The sequence below is a fragment of the Nesoenas mayeri genome (genome assembly GCF_963082525.1).
Source record: "Nesoenas mayeri genome assembly, chromosome: 1".
Classification (NCBI taxonomy): domain Eukaryota; kingdom Metazoa; phylum Chordata; class Aves; order Columbiformes; family Columbidae; genus Nesoenas; species Nesoenas mayeri.
This window is the reverse complement of record NC_137541.1, coordinates 172,389,597-172,407,808: the sequence shown is the minus strand read 5'-3', so window position 1 is coordinate 172,407,808 and position 18,212 is coordinate 172,389,597.

Here is an 18,212-nt window from a genome sequence, read left to right as displayed (position 1 = left end):
ACAGTATAGACAAATAGGCAGACAAATTTGAAATACTGTAGCTACATCTACAATTATTAAATATGATTGTTTTCTAATGCAAGAAAGGAATTATGAAACCAGACAAACAATAAACCACTTGCCAGCTCGTGTTGTTTTTTTTTTTCTTTGTAGCGAGTTTTCAGCTGAAATTGAACTTTTGAGAATGATTTTGCCTTCTGATAAGATAAAAGATCAAATTATGTTATTTCTCAAAATTAATCATGAGTTAGAAAAACACAGGATAGATTTCTGTAAGTATGGTGACATGACCAGCTGCATTTATTTCAGGGAGTTACAGAAATTACTTCTACATAGTTATTGTTTACTGCCTCCTTAGCAATGCCAGAGAAAATAATGATACACGAATTGCCCGCAGTAGTGATTTGAACATATAAGTTTCATTCTTCATTGCAGGAGCCTAGAAGAGCACAGTCTGTTATCTTATATGTGCTTGAGGGACAGTCACTTCTTAAACCATTTCATTATGGTAACAATCAGTTGTATAAACTGACCCTAAAGTAGTTTTTAAATGGTCAGAGAATTTCACTTAAGAAGTGTGAACGCTGCATGATTTGTCATGGATAACAATTCACAACTAAACTAAGGCTAGATAACATAAAATTATGAAAACAGAGAAATAAATATTAAATTTAGAATAGTAGGAAAATTATAGAATATTAAGGTTCTTCAATTACAAAATCAATCCCCACAGGTTTTCTGTTTGCAATGGTTGTCAGTTCTCTTAAGAAATACATAATTTTGATCTGCAGTTCCCAAGCTGGCTATGGACTACCCTTATTTGAAAAATGTCATGCTTTCTTTCCCAAATTACGGTCAAGAGAAACAGCTGAACTCCATCTGGTACAGGTTTGACAGAGCACACACCTTTGTGCTCCTATGCTTTATTCCACATTTTATCCTTAGACTTCACCATTTGGAAGCTGCTCATCTGTCCCATTTGCTGATTCACATAGAAGCTGTTCCTATCTATCTTAGGTGATAGAATTTCTTATTAAAATAACTATGTTGTTTTGTTTTGATTTAAATCTAACACTTTTAGCAGTGCTTCTGTGGATGATAACTTTAATCAGTCTCTCTTCTCTGTGGAATTTCTGGTGATACAAAGAAAATAAGGTATTTTTTCTTAGCTAGATTCAGTAATAGTTGTGATCACTTTTTCTGTGACTCAGAACCTTCTTAGAACTGGTTTACTTTCATGTTCTGTTCAAAAAAGATGCAGTTTCCTGCTGATCTTTTATTTAACATTTACTTTTCAATCCAGAGTAAAAACTTCTTTCAAATATTATATATTAGCAAATGACAACAATGGAAATACCCATAGTTTGCAAAACGGGCTGTATAAAAAGAGAAATATCTGGGAAATTACCACTGCACATATACTAGTAGATTAAATTAGACTTCATTAAATTAAACAGAGCCAATGTAACTGATAAGGCATTATCACAATCTCTAAAGTGGTTTGGGTTTGTACAAAGTAGCATCTCGTGAACTAGTTCAGGAGTCAGCAAGTCAGGACACATGCTCAATAGGCACTTTGGGTGTAGCTATTGTTTTAGAGGATAAAAACGTTTAGCCATATGGATATAAATTGTGCCATGCCGTTTGGCCTGAGTCCCAGAGCTGAACAGAGCAGAGAATAGGCACTGGGTGATTTTGTTTACTGTTCTAGACATGACTTTATGGTGCTTATATTTAAGTTTATAGGTTCTTTTGAAGTTAAAAAACAAATTATTTCAGGGGGTTTTCACCCTTGAAAACCTTTCAGTATTTGAAAGAAAACTGAAGACTTCTAGACTTCTCTTAAGAACAAAGATCAGTTGGGATAACAGCAGATTTGTGATGCCACATCACTGGAGAAGTTAACTGTTGAGTAACTTTCTTTTCAAGTTGATATGTTCTTCTCTAGTGTTTGAATAAGCAGCATTTTTAATACAAGTCGGAAGACACTGGTATGTAGTAAAGTGAATAAAGGCTAGTCACTGAGGATGGAGGAAAGAAGTTGGCTGGTTGAGACCAACATATTTTTGGTATTCACCCACAACTGATAAGAGATATTTTGTAATGTCCCTCTGTGGATAGGTTGTTTAAAAAGGAATATGGTTTTTGTTTGTTTGTTTGTTTGGCTGTTTTTTGTTTTGTTTTGGTTTGTTTTGTTTTTGGTTTTTTTTTGGTAAATCTGACTTATAGTTTCATATATTGCTTTATTTTATAGGAAAATTTGCTATCCCTATAGAATTTAGCTTTAAAAATCAAAATGCTTTATCCAAGTAACAGGATATTGGATTATTTTAAAGAATCTTCTCTGACAATAGTATTTACCTTCTAAATGGCAATCTTTGTAATCAGAGTAGAAAAATAAATAAGTGGAAATTAGAAAGTATCAACTGTACTACAACACATATAGACTGTTTTATTTTGAGGAATACTAAATGAATAGCATGTAATTGCTCGGATTCACACGTGTAGTAACAAGTGTAATAATCTTATATTTTTATGTTAAAGTTTTGTTATTTCAGAAATAAACTGGAGAACAAAATGCTGTTATTTTAGTGTTACTGTTGTATGCACTTCTAAAAGAAGATTTTCCTCCTGTAGCCTACAAGTGAAATATTTTGAAGTACAGAACAGCAATTAACTTCTATTAATGTTACGAATGAACTTCTATTTTTTTCTTTGCCATTGAAAAGTATAAGAAAAACTTCTGTAATTTAGCTGCATCAAGATAAAATCAAATACTGTAGATGCTCCTATACATCTCATTCACACAGAATTACTCAAGCAGTAAATCTTGTTACTCTGTTGCCTGTTATTGAGACCAAGTATTGAAATGAGCAATATATGATCATCATGATGTCTCCTCACTTTATCTCCAGCTCAGAGTCTCCTTGCCCTTTGGGTGCTATCTTCCTTTCCATACTGCTTTAACTTCTGAATACATGCACTTAGAGGGGAAGCATTTCACTATTTTCATGTGTGTCTCATGGTATGTGACACCCCTGTCCTCACAATGATTTGTTCTGTTGCTTGAGTTGTTATTTAGCATCAAACTTATACTGTCCTATATTTCACACATTTTCTGGTCTCAATAGGCAGATCCCAAGTCTCTGAAAAATTGTATACTTCCATTTTAGGTAGCTACACGTTTTCCCCACAAAAATTAAACTTTCTAGTTGCAATCGAGGTATTTATTGCTTGTGCCAAGTGCCTTGTCATTACATTAGTAAGATTAGTTGAAAATTTTACATTGTAGTGACATAGACTTTGCTTCAGTTATTCTCAGGTAATGATGGATGTTTGGGCAGCTTCTGACTTCATAGTTAAATAGAGCGATCTTCCTTTCTGGGAAACCTAACAAGGAAATGTACATATAGTAATGTTGGTGGAGATCTCTGAATGACATTTTAATTTTAAAGTAACTGTTAATGTCACTGAAATCTTTATTTACTATGCATATATTTGCTTTTGTCTTACATCACAATCAGGTAAATCATTCAAAACTACAGAAAGTATTTACAGTATTTCTTGCAGAAATGTATTATTTCTTTAAAAGGATTCTTCAGTACTTAGCATAAAATAAGCTCTTTTATGCTTCTCCTGTCCTTCTTTTTGAACAGGAAAGATGGGTCTTTGTTTATGATTATGCGTACCTATGGTCTTTTATTTGTTTACATTCAGCATTTCACCACATTAACAAAACAAGTATTTGAGAATGTTATTTTTTAATCTGATTAGTTACATTTTCAGTTGACCTGAGTGTTCCAGAGACTGTACTGTTGGGTTTTTTTTGTGATTTGGGTTTTGTTTGTTTATTTGTTTCCCTTGAAAAATGTTTTTTTTTTTTAAATTTAGATGAGATTATTGTAGTTGCTTGTACAATTTGGGAGGATAGTTTTCTGTCCAAATGCCATGAAACCTTTAGTAACAAGTGTTAACATTACAAGTTAAGATCACAGACTGGTTGAAATTTCCTCTTTCAAACTATGTAATACAAAAGCAGAACGGGTATGGACACTTTATTTTTTTATATATTTTATAGTATTACATAGTTGATGTTTTACATACTTCTAGTTGTTCTTGCATGCAGGTTTGTTTTCCTACTGTGCTTTCTCTGATTTTACCTAATGAACTACTGTATCTTTTTAATCCCTTAGTCACAGTTTTTTTACACTGGCAGAATGTAATAGATTTCAGTGTCATGAGACTATAACTTCCGACATGGCAAGTATGTTCTACCTTCATATTTCAACGATCTTTTTGTGAAGAAAAGTCTAGACATAAACTACAGTGTAGAATTAGAGAACAAAGAATTTTCAATCCTGTCTCCTCAAAGCTAAGTGAACTATGAGTATTTCTGACAGATATGTTTGGGGTTTTTTTTAATGCTTATAATGAAAATTCCACATTTTTCCTATTTTATTCCAGTGTATCTTGGCAGTTACATAAAGTTGCATATAAATTCAAAATATATGTAAAGTTGAGACGTGATATGTTGTATGTAACTGCAAGTATATCACACAGAATCACAGAATGTTAGGGATTGGAAGGGACCTCGAAAGATTATCTAGTCCAATCCCCCTGCCGGAGCAGGAACACCTAGATGAGGTTACACAGGAAGGCATCCAGGCGGATTTTGAATGTCTCCAGAAGAGGAGACTCTACAACCCCCCTGGGCAGCCTGTTCCAGTGCTCTGTGACCCTCACTGAGAAGAAGTTTCATCTCAAATTTAAGTGGAACCTCTTGTGTTCCAGTTTGTACCCATTGCCCCTTGTCCTACCATTGGTTGTCACCAAGAAGAGCCTGGCTCCATCCTCATGATACTCACCCTTTATATATTTGTAAACATTAATAAGGTCACCAATGAGATAAGGACTGACAGAATTTTATTTATTTTGATATAACTTGAGTTTGGCAGTTAGATTTCTACATCATATAACAAATAAGGTGGCATAATTAACAGTGAAGTTCAGTAATTAGGCTGCTGTGATTTCCAGAACATGTGCTATCTGTCCAATAGCAGTTATATGAGCAGTAGAAAGTAATATCTGCAGTTATGATTTAAACTGATCAGAAAGGAACCTACAAAAAAATAATAAGAAGAAAATTCTAATTGACAGAATCATTCTGATAACCTTCTGGGCAATTTTCTTGTTTGCCCCAAACATTCACATGTGCTGTTTGGCAATCAGGCTGTAGTTTTAAGTGAAGGTAACAACAATCTTTCATAGTTTTTTAAACCAAAAGAGCATTACTGTCAACAAACATTCTGTTTGGGTTTTTTTCTGAAAGAAAAAACTTCAGTTTCTCAAGATCATTTGAATTTTAATGCGGTCTCCAAAGCCTAGTCTGAAGTGATCTGCAAATTGAATGGTGTACTCTTATTTTCTATTATAAAATGATAAATATATCAAATGGTACTGAAGTAAAGACAAATATATACATAAATATGCTTAACATTTTTTCTTATTGTACTGTGACCAATTAATAACAGCTGAGTCCCCTTTTCCAACTATTTATACACTCACCTTGCAGCAGTTTTTTCGTAACTGTAATTTTCTAGGTCATTTAAGAAAATACAATAGTATCAGACGCTATCTGAAATACCTGTTACTTTTAAGATACTAATGAGATGAGGTGTCCTCTTGAAGGAAATTTGTTTGTAATGCAATTATTTATTGGCTGACAATAAACACCTTTTGATTTTCTGTATCTTTCTCCTAAGATATATTTCATGAACAGAAGTTAGTAACTGTGGTCTTTTTTCTCCTTAAAAAAAAAAAAAAAAAGTGTTTGCCATTTTCTAATTTTCTGGAAGATAATTTATTCTCTTTGTGTTCTCAAAGGTGATGCTAGCATGAGATTTTTGTCAGCCATTTTTCTAAGTACTTCATGGAAAATTTCATCAACCTCATGAAATTTCATCTAAGATAAGTAATGTTTTTTATGTCTATGTTGATGTGATGTCCATTCATGCATAACCTTCTTAATGAAAACTGAAGCAGGAAATGTGTAAACACTTCATCCTTCCCAGCATCAATAGTGTTTGATGCTCCTTAAGTATTGACTCAAGTCTTTCTTGACTATCCTTTTGCTTCTGATAAACTGACAGGATATTTTCGCTTCCTAGTTAGATTTTTCCCGTTCCTCAGCTATCCTGGTTACTGTTAGTTTACTAAAGGCAAGTAAATTAATACTAGCCCAGTGGTCAAATGGAAAAAGACTGCTTAAACTTAGCCATCTTAATGACAGATTAGTCTTGAAGATAACTAATGACAGATGTGCAAAAAAGAGCAGTTAAGCATTGTAGACATTCAGGAGTACAAATATTTCCCTTGTCCTCTTTCATCCATGAGTGTAATTGACCCCCCTGACTTTTCCCTAAGGTACTTTTTTCTGTACCGTTGTTCATCTGTGCAACACAGGTTACAATATTTTCTGATAATGTCTGAACCAGTCACTATGAGTTTTCTTGATAATCAGTAGGAAGAAGACAGTATTTCCAAAGAGTGGTTCTTCATAGCTGTCTCAAACATCTGTATGGGGTGATATGAACCAATCTCTGGAAGTTATCACTGTTAACTGCAATACTACACTAAGGTTAGGAGCTGTTATTTAAACATCTGCAATACAGATGTCAGAATTAAAGAAAATTAATTGTATCCAAAGTTTCAACCTTTTTTTTTTTAAATTTAGTGTAATTGAAATCTAGTTCTTTTGTTCAGCTGTACACAGGAATGATTATGAAGAAGAAATAACATGGAGCTCTGAAAATGGACAGATAAATATCGTTACTTAACAAATACTGCTGACTTTAATATAACTAATCATGTTCTCTTTGTGGCTTTAGGGGTTTTGTTTATTTATTTTGCAATAATTTCAGATCAAAACAATAATTTCCAAGTGAATAACAGTATTGTTTTCTTAGAACTGCAATTCTTATACTGTGGTCAAGACTTTTCAGGAAAATGAAATTTTTAAATTTTTATTCTTCTACTGTTGTTCTAAGTATGAAACCAACTCAATTATTTTGTTCATGTTGTCCTTATTTATGTTTAATGATAAACATGAGTCTCTGATAATGTTCAAGGAATGTATTATTTTAGGTAATATTCTGAGTTTAAGGTTTATGGTGTACAAAATCTGAATAAAATTATAAATTTGGAGAAAAGGCATTTGAAGTTATATTTTAGTAGCTCATGACTCATTTATTTATCCTGGAAGTTTGGGTGCTCTTGTCCTCTTTTTCTCAACATTATTTTTACCACTACTCTGTCTTCAAGGAAGAAATATGTCCTACAATCACAATTTGATGAATTACACACAGACAAAAATTGATACTTCAAAAAAAAAACCTTAATAGCAAGAGGAGGTCTAAATAAAACATTGGACCCACACTTGTTGAAGGTGATCATCTGACTAATAGGGATGAAAAAAAAGCAGAGGCATTCAATGCTTCTCTTGTCCCAGTCTTTAATAATGCTGATGGATGTCAGGCATCCTGCTCCCGAGTCAGAGGACCATGATTTTGGGAACAGTGAACTTCATTTTTTGGACACTGAAATTGTAAGGAACCAGCTCTATCAGCTGAATGTTCACAAGTCCATGGGGCCTGATGGGATTAAACCCAGAGTACTGAAGGAGCTGGCAAATGTTACGGCAGGACCCTTCTTGCTCATCTACCAAAAGTCTCAGGATCCTGGGAAGGTCCCTGACTGGTGAGCTGACTGACAGCTCACCAATGCTGCCACAGTAAAGCTGGTCAAAAGGCTGGAAAGAATGACCTATGAGGAGCAGCTGAGGACTTTGTGTTTGTCTTGTTTGGAGAAAAGGAGGCTGTGGGGTGACCTCATTGCTGTCTACAGCTTCTGGAGGAAGGGAAGTGAAGAGGGAGATGCTGATCTCTTCTCCCCGGTATCCAGTGATAGAACATGTCAAAATGATTCAAAGCTGTGCCAGGGGAGGCTTAGACTGGACGTGAGAAAGCATTCATTTACTGAGAGCGTGGTCAGACACTGGAGCAGGCTTCCTAGAGATGTGGTCAATGCCCCAAGCCTGTCAGTGTTTAAGAGGCATCTGGACAATGCTCTTAATAATATGCTTTAACTTTTGGTCAGGCCTTAATTGATCAGTTGAACTAGTTGATCATTGAAGGTCCCTTCTGACTGAAATCTATTCTATTCTGTTCTTGGCTGGCAAATAAATTGCTATTTTATTTATTTGGAGAGACACTCTTAAACCAGTTGAGCATATGAATTTACATGCAACAGTGGAAAATGAGGTTACTGTGCAGACTTTACCTGTGCTATCAGTATGTATTTTTACAAATATATGAATGTCAATACCTAATGCTGATATACATTAATGTAAAAAGGGAAAGTGAAAGAAATCTAACCACATTCAGATATTCCTATTTATCAGTATTGTGGCTCACATCAAGTATATTGTAGACATTCTTAGCAATTTAAATAATAACAAAAAAAAAAAAAAAAAAAAAATCAAACCAAAAAAAAAAAACCCCAACAAACCCCAAAATACTTTTGACCTTCACAAGTATAAAAGCTGCAGCAAGATACATGATACACTATCAAAAATGTTGTTGAGTGGTATTAGATCAAATTTGTTTTGTCTTTTGTTAATAATGTAATAGCAAATAAGTTTATGAAATGTTTAGTGAGGTATAAAAGCATAGTTCAAACAAAATCAATTATACTATTATAATTTAATTTTCATGTTATTTAGGATACATCTGAACAAACTGTAAACCTAAAACAAAAGAATACTCAAAATTATTCCAAATTAAAATCTGTCACCATGACACTAACCTATATTCAAGAACTTAAAGCTCTGTTAAATTCCGATTCACAACATAGTGAATCACATTCTTCAAACAAGATATTTTTTATAATTTGAATAATCTTAAACTACAAGTCTTGAAATGTTAATTATGTTAATACATTTTAAAGTTAGAAAACCCTAAATAGTTTTCATCCTTGTTTGTAGAGTTCTTTCAAATTTCCTTAGCATTATGTTTATGAAGGCTGGGTTAGCCTTACTTTACCAAGGGTAACCTTCTTTTTCTAGGTCACTTCATTTGGGATCCTTTTATCACAAAGAGACTGTCAGTAAGAGATGAACAAATTAGGAGTGAAAAGCAATTATTTATTGGCTAATACATGTGGTAGATAGCTGCAACCAATAAGCTACCATGCAAAGCATTAATATGCTTGCCATCCTTAATACTGATCCCTGATGAGTCTCAGTTGATGGGGTAGTTTGTACTCAGATGAGGAAGAGCCTTCTTATTCTTTGAACAGGCTAATCCTTGCTGTGGCTGAATTTTTCTCAGGATTTTAAACCTTTTCTTGTCAGCATTTTGCATACTGAATCTCTGACTTGCTGATTATTACTGTCTCAACACCTAAACTTCTCACCTCCCCTCCCCTCTTTTTTTTATCTTCCTGAACTTCAGACCACTTACTTTCTCACACTTAAACTAATTTCTTTCAGCAAATAGTCACACAGCTGTGCTACAGGAAACTAAGTCTTTGATCTCCAACAGCTGAAACCATTGGTCAAGGGTTACACTAGTGTACTGTAATTTGTTGTATGTACATTTGTATAGGAGGCATTGGATTTATTATATTAAAATTGTAATAATTGTCAGTTAAAGTTCAAATTGAGTCCATCTTTTTAAAACAACCTGGGTTTGTTTTGTTTTGTTTTGTTTTTTGAGGTGGAGCTTATATGTCTTAAACATTTTTTTTTTTTTTAATCTGCCTGCATATTATCTTTTTTTTTTTTTTTTTCAGCTCTTGAAACAATTAAATACTATCCTGCAATTTGATCACAAAGTGGCCTTTTAGCCCTGTACTGTGTCAAATTTGAAATATTCTATGTTCCATGATTTGATAAATTTTCATTCTTTATTGAGTCTACAGGAGTCTTAGAGAACCAAATGGGGGATAAATCTATAGAAGCTGAGATGGGAACTTTCCTTTTCTTAAATACATATTTTAACTGAGTTTATTCTGTATTTTTTTCAAAGTAGTCATTGAATGGTGAAAGTTTTCCATGTAAATAATAAAGAGTCCATGAAAAAACAACTGATGAACCAACATCATCATCATCAACAACAGAATAAGGAATTTAACAGATATTTTTGAACAGAATTTTCTGTCATCTATGTATTTTATGTATTCATGTTTCATAGCCTTGTTGCTGATGCCATTTAAGAGAGTTGCAGTCCAGCAATGTTGTATATATGTATGTATGCATTACTAAACATTAATAAAAGTGCCATTTAAGTACAATAAATTCAAGATAATAATTCAAGTTCTTCGTCAGATACTGGAAATGAAGTGTCTCAGATCTCAGGCTTTTTTCCACCCCCCCCTCTCCCCAACCCCCAACACTTTAATCTATCCCATCTGCATACACATTCTTTGGTGATATCTCTTTGCTTGTTTCACATCTCCGACTATTTGGAAGTCGAAGAAGGAATCATCATGTTACTATTAGAAGTGCAAATTGTTAATTGTGCTTGGAGAAATCCCAAACCATGAATAGTAGTATTTTTTAAAAATAATTTAATGTCTTGCTTTGACCTCTCCAGATCAATAAATTTTGATATCACTTTTGCTCTGAGTGTCGTTGTCTTATTTGATCATAGCAACAGCCGAAAAATTAGGTCTGAGTTGCATGAATTGCATGGCAAGGTTTGTGTCAAAATCTTATACTTATTAGAACTGATGGGCAGATGTGGATGCCGTCAGGAACAAGACCTGACCTGGAGATGCTATTGATTTGCCTGTCCAGCTGTGCTCCTGTTAGCCAGGGAGAAACCCTGTCCAAGCCGTCCTGCCTGCAGGGTTGACTTCTGTGTCATGCTCATAGTAACAGGCTTCATCTGAGGTCCTGAATTATGCTACAGTGATCAAGTGCAGGGCTGCCCACCAGGTACAGCCAGACAGCACCAATTTCAAGATTAAGATATCTTATTACTGCTTTTCCTTTATCTTGACCCTCCTTTTTGCCACCCTTGTACCTCGCTTTATTTGCCCCAATCTTCTCTCTACTGCCCTCAATTACTTTTTCCCTACTCATCCCAGTTTTGCTACATCCTTATCCAAATCAGATATTTCTGCTATTATTAAATTATATTATTATTATTACTTAGGTAACCTCAGCCTTGTAGGTTATTGATGACATGGTTACCTTGGCACTACTGGCCTGCAAGATCCTGCCTTCTCAAAGGTCACCAGTACTCCCTCTAATTACCTGTAATTTTCAGTCATTTCTCGGGTAGTTCTGCCTTAACCATGTGCACCACTGCCATGCCTCATGGTGCGCTCTCTAATTTATGTCAGCTTCTCACTGTTATCTGTCACATCCAGCATTTTACCATATTGTGTCATGTCCTGCCCAGTAAAGGTAATCTCTGGGCAGGGTCTAGCCAATAGCCTAGTCACGGTCTTTCAGCCATGACAAGATTCCACCTTTTATGTAACTTCACAGCTATTTCAGGCAAATCTTCATGTCTATGGACACTTAAGTACAGACTTATTATTATACTTTTAACACAGGTTACCACGAAAATCAAAATGCCAATGATAAAAGGTTGATTAAAGCCGAAATAGTGATAAGTGCCCATCACTTTTGTGCTCCTCTTCCTAACGTATCCATCCATAGCTTACATTCGCAGGAACACCATTAACAATATTTTCCATTGAGGGACTTCAAAGAAGTATTATTTATAACCTTCTCATTTTGATTCCTTTTCTCAAATGCTTTAACCCTAATGAAAAAGTCTACCTCTCTGTTGTCATGTCTAGTCCATCATCATTATAGTCTGTCATGTTTCACTTATCACTTGTTTCTTTATGAACTTTGACATAATATTCTCACTGGAATTTATCCATACTGTAAACCCATACTTTAAAATCTCTCCTATTAGAAAAAATTAACTCCTGTTTTCAGATTTTGTTAGACTTTTACATTTCGTTTAAATGATCCTTATGAAGTTTAATTGACCAAGAAAAAAATTCTAATTAAAAAGCTGTGTCTGAAAATTTTGTAATCCATTCATTTTGTATTTTCTGTGTGAAGACTTGCCATTGAGTAGCAGAATGGAGGATTTTAGCTAAATAAAAAAAGTCTACGTTTGTGAACACTACGAACAGAATAAAAGATTACATTATGTTAAAATGTTATTAAGAGCAAACTGTGATTTAAAAAGTTAATTAAAAAGTGCTATCAAAGTCAATTCCAGTTTCAGAGGTATTGATTATTCCTTCTGAGCTCTCCAGTCTAACTATACAGAAAATTACTACCAATTGCTGGAGTTTGAGAACTCAAAATTGATATCTCTAATTTAGCCACATATTACTTTTTTATAATTTATGTCTGAAAGAAAAGATAGCTGAAACATTCTTGATAATTTAATTATTAAAGATTCGTAAATTAAACTCCAAAAGATATTTATATGTTTTAAAAGTGTGAAAGTAGCACATCAGTGAATCTGGTACACGTATTATCCAGAACTTGATCCTCCTATTAATGTGCCTCACAGTTAAAGTCTTTGGGCTTGCTGCTCACATACAGTGCAAATGCACACACTATGCTCTCTACTCCACGTGTAATCCCTTCAGGTCTCTTTTAAAACGTAGTTTAGGTGTTAAGACAGATTTTTAAGGATAAATCTGCATCCAGAATAATGATTTGGTAAGAACATAGGATAAAGTAGGTGTTGTGTTGCACAGGGTAGGAATTAGCTCCAGACTGTAGACACTAAAATTCCCATGCACTTAGATATTATACGTGATTTTGAAAGCTAAATACTGTGGTTTACATTATAGTCGATGGTAATATTGGGCACCATCTGGTTGCCTTGACATTCAAAGATATCACAGTATCACAATATCACAGTATGTTTGGGATTGGAAGGGACCTCAAAAGATCATCTAGTCCAATCCCCCTGCTGGAGCAGGAACGCCTAAGTGAGGTCGCAAAGAAACATGTCCAGGCGGGTCTTGAATGTGTCCGGAGAAGGAGACTCCACAACCTCCCTGGGCAGCCTGTTCCAGTGCTCTGGCACTCTCACTGAGAAGAAGTTTTTTCTCAAATTTAAGTGGAACCTCTTGTGTTCCAGCTTGATCCCATTACCCCTTGTCCTATCATTGTTTGCCACCGAGAAGAGCCTGGCTCCATCCTCATGGCACTCACCCTTTATATATTTATAAACATTAATAAGGTCACCCCTCAGTCTCCTCTTCTCCAAACTAAAGAGACCCAGCTCCCTCAGCCTTTCTTCATAAGGGAGGTGCTCCACTCCCTTAATCATCTTTGTTGCCCTACGCTGGACCCTCTTCAGCAGTTCCCTGTCCTTCTTGAACTGAGGGGCCCAGAACTGGACACAATATTCCAGATGGGGTCTCACCAGAGTGGGGTCGAGGGGAAGGAGGACCTCTCTCGATCTACTAACCACCCCCCTTGTAATACACCCCAGGATGCCATTGGCCTTCCGGCCCACAAGGGCCCAGTGCTGGCTCATGGTCATCCTGTTGTCCACCAGGACCCCCAGGTCTCTCTCCCCTACACTGCTCTCTAATATGTAATTTCCCAACCTATACTGGAACCTGGGGTTGTTCCTACCCAGATGTAGGACTCTACACTTTCCCGTGTTAAATTTCATTAGGTTATTCCCCACCCAACTCTCCAGCCTGTCCAGGTCTCGCTGGATGGCAGCACAGCCTTCTGGCGTGTCAGCCACTCCTCCCAGCTTAGTGTCATCAGCAAACTTGCTGATAGTACACTCTATTCCCTCGTCCATATCGTTAATGAATATATTGAATAATACTGACCCCAGTACTGACCCCTGAGGCACTCCACTAGATACTGGCCTCCAACTAGACTCCGCACCATTGACTACCACTCTCTGGCTTCTCTCCTTAAGCCAGTTTGCAACCCACCTCACTACTCTATTGTCTAGACCAGATCTCCTCAACTTAGCTGTGAGTATGCTGTGGGAGACTGTGTCAAAGGCTTTACTGAAGTCAAGGTAGACCACATCCACAGCTCTGCCATCATCCATCCACCTTGCTACATTCTCATAAAAGGCTATGAGGTTGGTCAAGCATGACTTACCCTCGGTAAAGCCATGCTGATTGCCCCTAATAACCCTCTTATCCTTGATATGCCTTGAGGTGGCACCAAGGATAAGCTGTTCCATTACTTTCCCAGGGATGGAGGTGAGGCTGACTGGTCTATAATTACCTGGGTCCTCTTTCTTGCCCTTTTTGAAGACTGGAGTGACATTTGCTTTCCTCCAATCCTTGGGCACCTCTCCCATTTCCCAAGACTTGGCAAAGATGATGGAGAGTGGTCCAGCAATGACTTCAGCCAGCTCCCTCAGCACCCGCGGATGCATCCCATCTGGACCCATGGATTTATGGATGTCCAGACTATTTAATTGCTCCCTAGCCCAGTCCTCATCGACTAAAGCAAACTCCTCCATTGACCTGGCTTCATCTGGGGTCTCAGGGGTACAGGGCTCCCCAGGACAGCCTCCAGCAGAGTAGACAGAGACAAAGAAGGCATTCAGTAATTCTGCCTTCTCTATATCTTCTGCCACTAGGGCACACACCCCATTCCTCAGTGGGCCTACATTGCCTCTGGTATTAGTTTTATCTGCTATGTATTTGAAAAAGTTCTTTTTGCTGTCCTTGACCCCTCTCGCCAGCTGTAATTCTAAGGAGGCCTTGGCTATCCTAGCTGCCTTCCTACATCCTCTAACAGCAGCCTTGTATTCCTCCCAAGTGGCTAGCCCCTGCTTCCATGACCTGTAAACTCTCCTCTTCTGCTTGAGCATATCCAACAGATCCCTATTCAACCACGCAGGCCTCCTGGCTCCCTTCCTTGACTTCCTACGTGTGGGGATGCTCTGATCCTGAGCGTGGAAGAAGCAATCTCTGAATTCAATCCAGCTATCTTGGGCCCCTTTACCTTCAAGCAGTCTTTCCCATGGGATGGGATATATGATAGATATGATAGATACGGCACAGTCCCTGTGCCCTTCTCAAGTGACAGCTGCATAAGATGATACCTGAAGATGCCTCTCTTCTGCTGATAACTATTTTTTTATATTTGACATATTTTATTAACTAGTGCCAATTATGATTTTTTTATGTACTGTTTCAGGTTATTCTTGCTATAGTGTATTCATGTCCTGTAGAAGATTCTGATTTGCCTGTGCATTCTGTTTATGTGTTTACACAACAAATTCTTACATGCTGTGTTAGCTCTCATAACTGAACTAAGTGTAGTATATGGACAGAGAGAAATGTGATGTCTGAGTTCTTTATGCACTTGAAAGTTGAATGGCACCACAGTCACTAAGTTCCTTTGTCAGTACTACTTTACCTGTAATTTAGTAACTGGTATGTTTATATTTATATGGATGCTAGAAGGAATGCCTAGCCAAACAAGTCAGGTAAGCTGACTTCAAAATTCAATTAAGTTAAGGCCCAGCATAAATTGTTGAAGTAAAGCCTGACATCCTTACACTGCCATGTCATATCATTGCTTCTCAATAGAAATCTAGCTGAGTGGATAGAGATCTAACTTGGCAATGTATCTTCCAGAGCATCACGTATGGACTAGTTTTGGCCAAGTGAAACCAAGAAGTAAAAGCTGTGTAAGTTTGAAAGTCTGTGATGCTACAGAAATAGTAATACAAATGATGAGATGAAGAATGGCTAAGTAGGTAAATGAAAAAATAAAAGAAACCTACACTTGGTTTGGTGTTTGACAATGTTTTTTGTTTCTTCTGTTATTCTAAAAGTTCTTTGTGGTCTTCATGCACTTTTAGGAATGGTATCCTGGCAATGTGGTGGAAGAAACTAGAAGAATGTGCCAATAGACTTGAGAAAGAAGAAATCTTTTCACCATTTTGTGTATGAGTTCTGTTAAAGTTGGTCATGAGTTCAATGATGAAGATTTATAGAACGTTATTCCTTCCTGCTATTTTAATTTAATTTAAAGAGTATGGTTTAACCTATAAAAATTTCTAGCCAGAAGGTTTCAGAAATATATTTAGGAGTTCTTTTTAATTAAAAACAGGATAACGGTTTGCAATATGTTAGCCTGGCATTTAATAAGATGACCTAGAATCATAAAAATGCACTCAATTATATTTTTTAAAAAATTTCTCTTGGAACTGCCTGAAGATTTACTCTGTATACAAATTTAAATTAATAATATATATAGTGATATAATAAATACATTTTTCAATCATACAAATGTTTCTTATTGTGACCACCACAGACAATTTATCCAGAGCTGTATAGTCCAAAGAAGAACTCAGGACTGCCTTCTGAGCTCTCAAAGAACTCAAATCCCTTTTCATGCTGTCATCAAGATAAGTCATATTTGTGAGGTCTCTCTTCTCTCTTTTACCAGATTGCTTGGGTAGATTAGGAATTATTCTTCTTGATTGTTTGTTTCATTTTTTTTGTTTAATTACTTGCTTTTACAGAAGCAATTAAGGCTGTGTACTCCAAAATACGTCAATCCAATTTCATGACATAAATTAGTTCAATTATGTTAAAAGCAAAATCTCTTCTACTGTAGTTTCAAAATTTGTTGTTTGACATAATTACTTCAGATATACTTTGTTTATGAATAGCTCATTTTGAAACAATAAAAAATACTAGTCACAAAGTATTGCTATAATAAACAAGTTTCTACTATGATTAACATATTCCTTTAATAGATAGAAACAAACAATGTAAGTGTCTGAAATGAATATGGGTTTAGATCCCAAAAGGAATTTAGGCACTGCATCATATTATTGAAGTACCTAATTTTTAAGTCTAGTTTTTAGATGTCTTCATTGCAGACTGAAATCGCGATCATTTTTGTTAGACTATTAGCTTCCTAAACAAAGTTCTATATTTGAAACTGATTAGAAGACTGGAGTGCTGAATGATGAGCTGATAGTTAGCCAATAATGAGAAGCATCTATTCAGTGACATTACTCTTCAGACAACACTGATCGCCAAGGAGGCTGTTTTCTTCACTCATGATTAACAGTCCTTCTTAAAATACAGAAGCACAGCAAGAAGAACTTTTATTCTTTTTCACACAGCAGCTTATTAGGATATAGTAGATGTAAATTCAGAGTCCTTCATCTCCTGGAAGATTTGAACATAGTGGGTTGGGTTTTTTTGGTTTTGGGGTTTTTTTGGCATGTTGTCCTGCAAGCTATGGGCTATTGTGGAATAAAGCTGCAACTTGAAGACAAAATTTAAAGTATTCGTTTGTCTTGACTGAAAGAGAAAAGCATGAATAAGACACCGGATGAAGAGGATCTTATTTATCCACTTATCTATTAATCCTGTCCTTTGCAGTGTCTTAATTTGTCCAGTATAAGACAATGAGTTATTAAGGTATAGTTCTCTGCCTACCCATGAAAACTTCTTTAGAAATTATCCATGTTTACTCCTCTGCAATCACAGAATCAAAGAATGGCTGGGGTTGGGAGGGATCTCTGGAGAACACCTAGTCCATCCCACCTGCTAAAGCAGATTCACCAGAGCAGATCACACAGGAATACATCCAGATGGGTTTTGAAGAAGGAGACTCGATAACATCTCTGGGCAGCCTGTTCCAGTGCTCTGGCACCCTTAAAGTAAAGAAGTTTGTCCTCATAGTCAGATGGAACCTCCTATGCTTCAGTCTATGCCTGTTGCCCATCATCCTATCATTGGGCATCACTGAAAAGAGTCTTGTCCCATCCTCTTGACACTCTCCCTTGAGATATTTACAAGTGTTGCTAAAATCCCCTCTCAGCCTTCTCTTCTCCAGGCTGAACAGACCCAGCTCTCTCAGTCTTTCCACATAAGAAAGGTGTTCTAGACCCCTAATCATCTTTGTAGCCGGTCACTGGACTCCCTCCAGTGATTCCTTGTCCTTCCTAAATTGGGGAGTGCAGAACTGGACACAGTACTCCAGATGCAGCCTCACCAGGGCAGAGTAGAGAGGGAGGAGAACCTCCCTCGACCTGCTGGTCACACTTTTCCTAATGCAGCCCAGGATACCATTGGCCTTCCTGGCCACAAGGGCACATTGTTGACTCATGGTCAACCTGTTGTTGACCAGGACTCCCAGGTCCTTC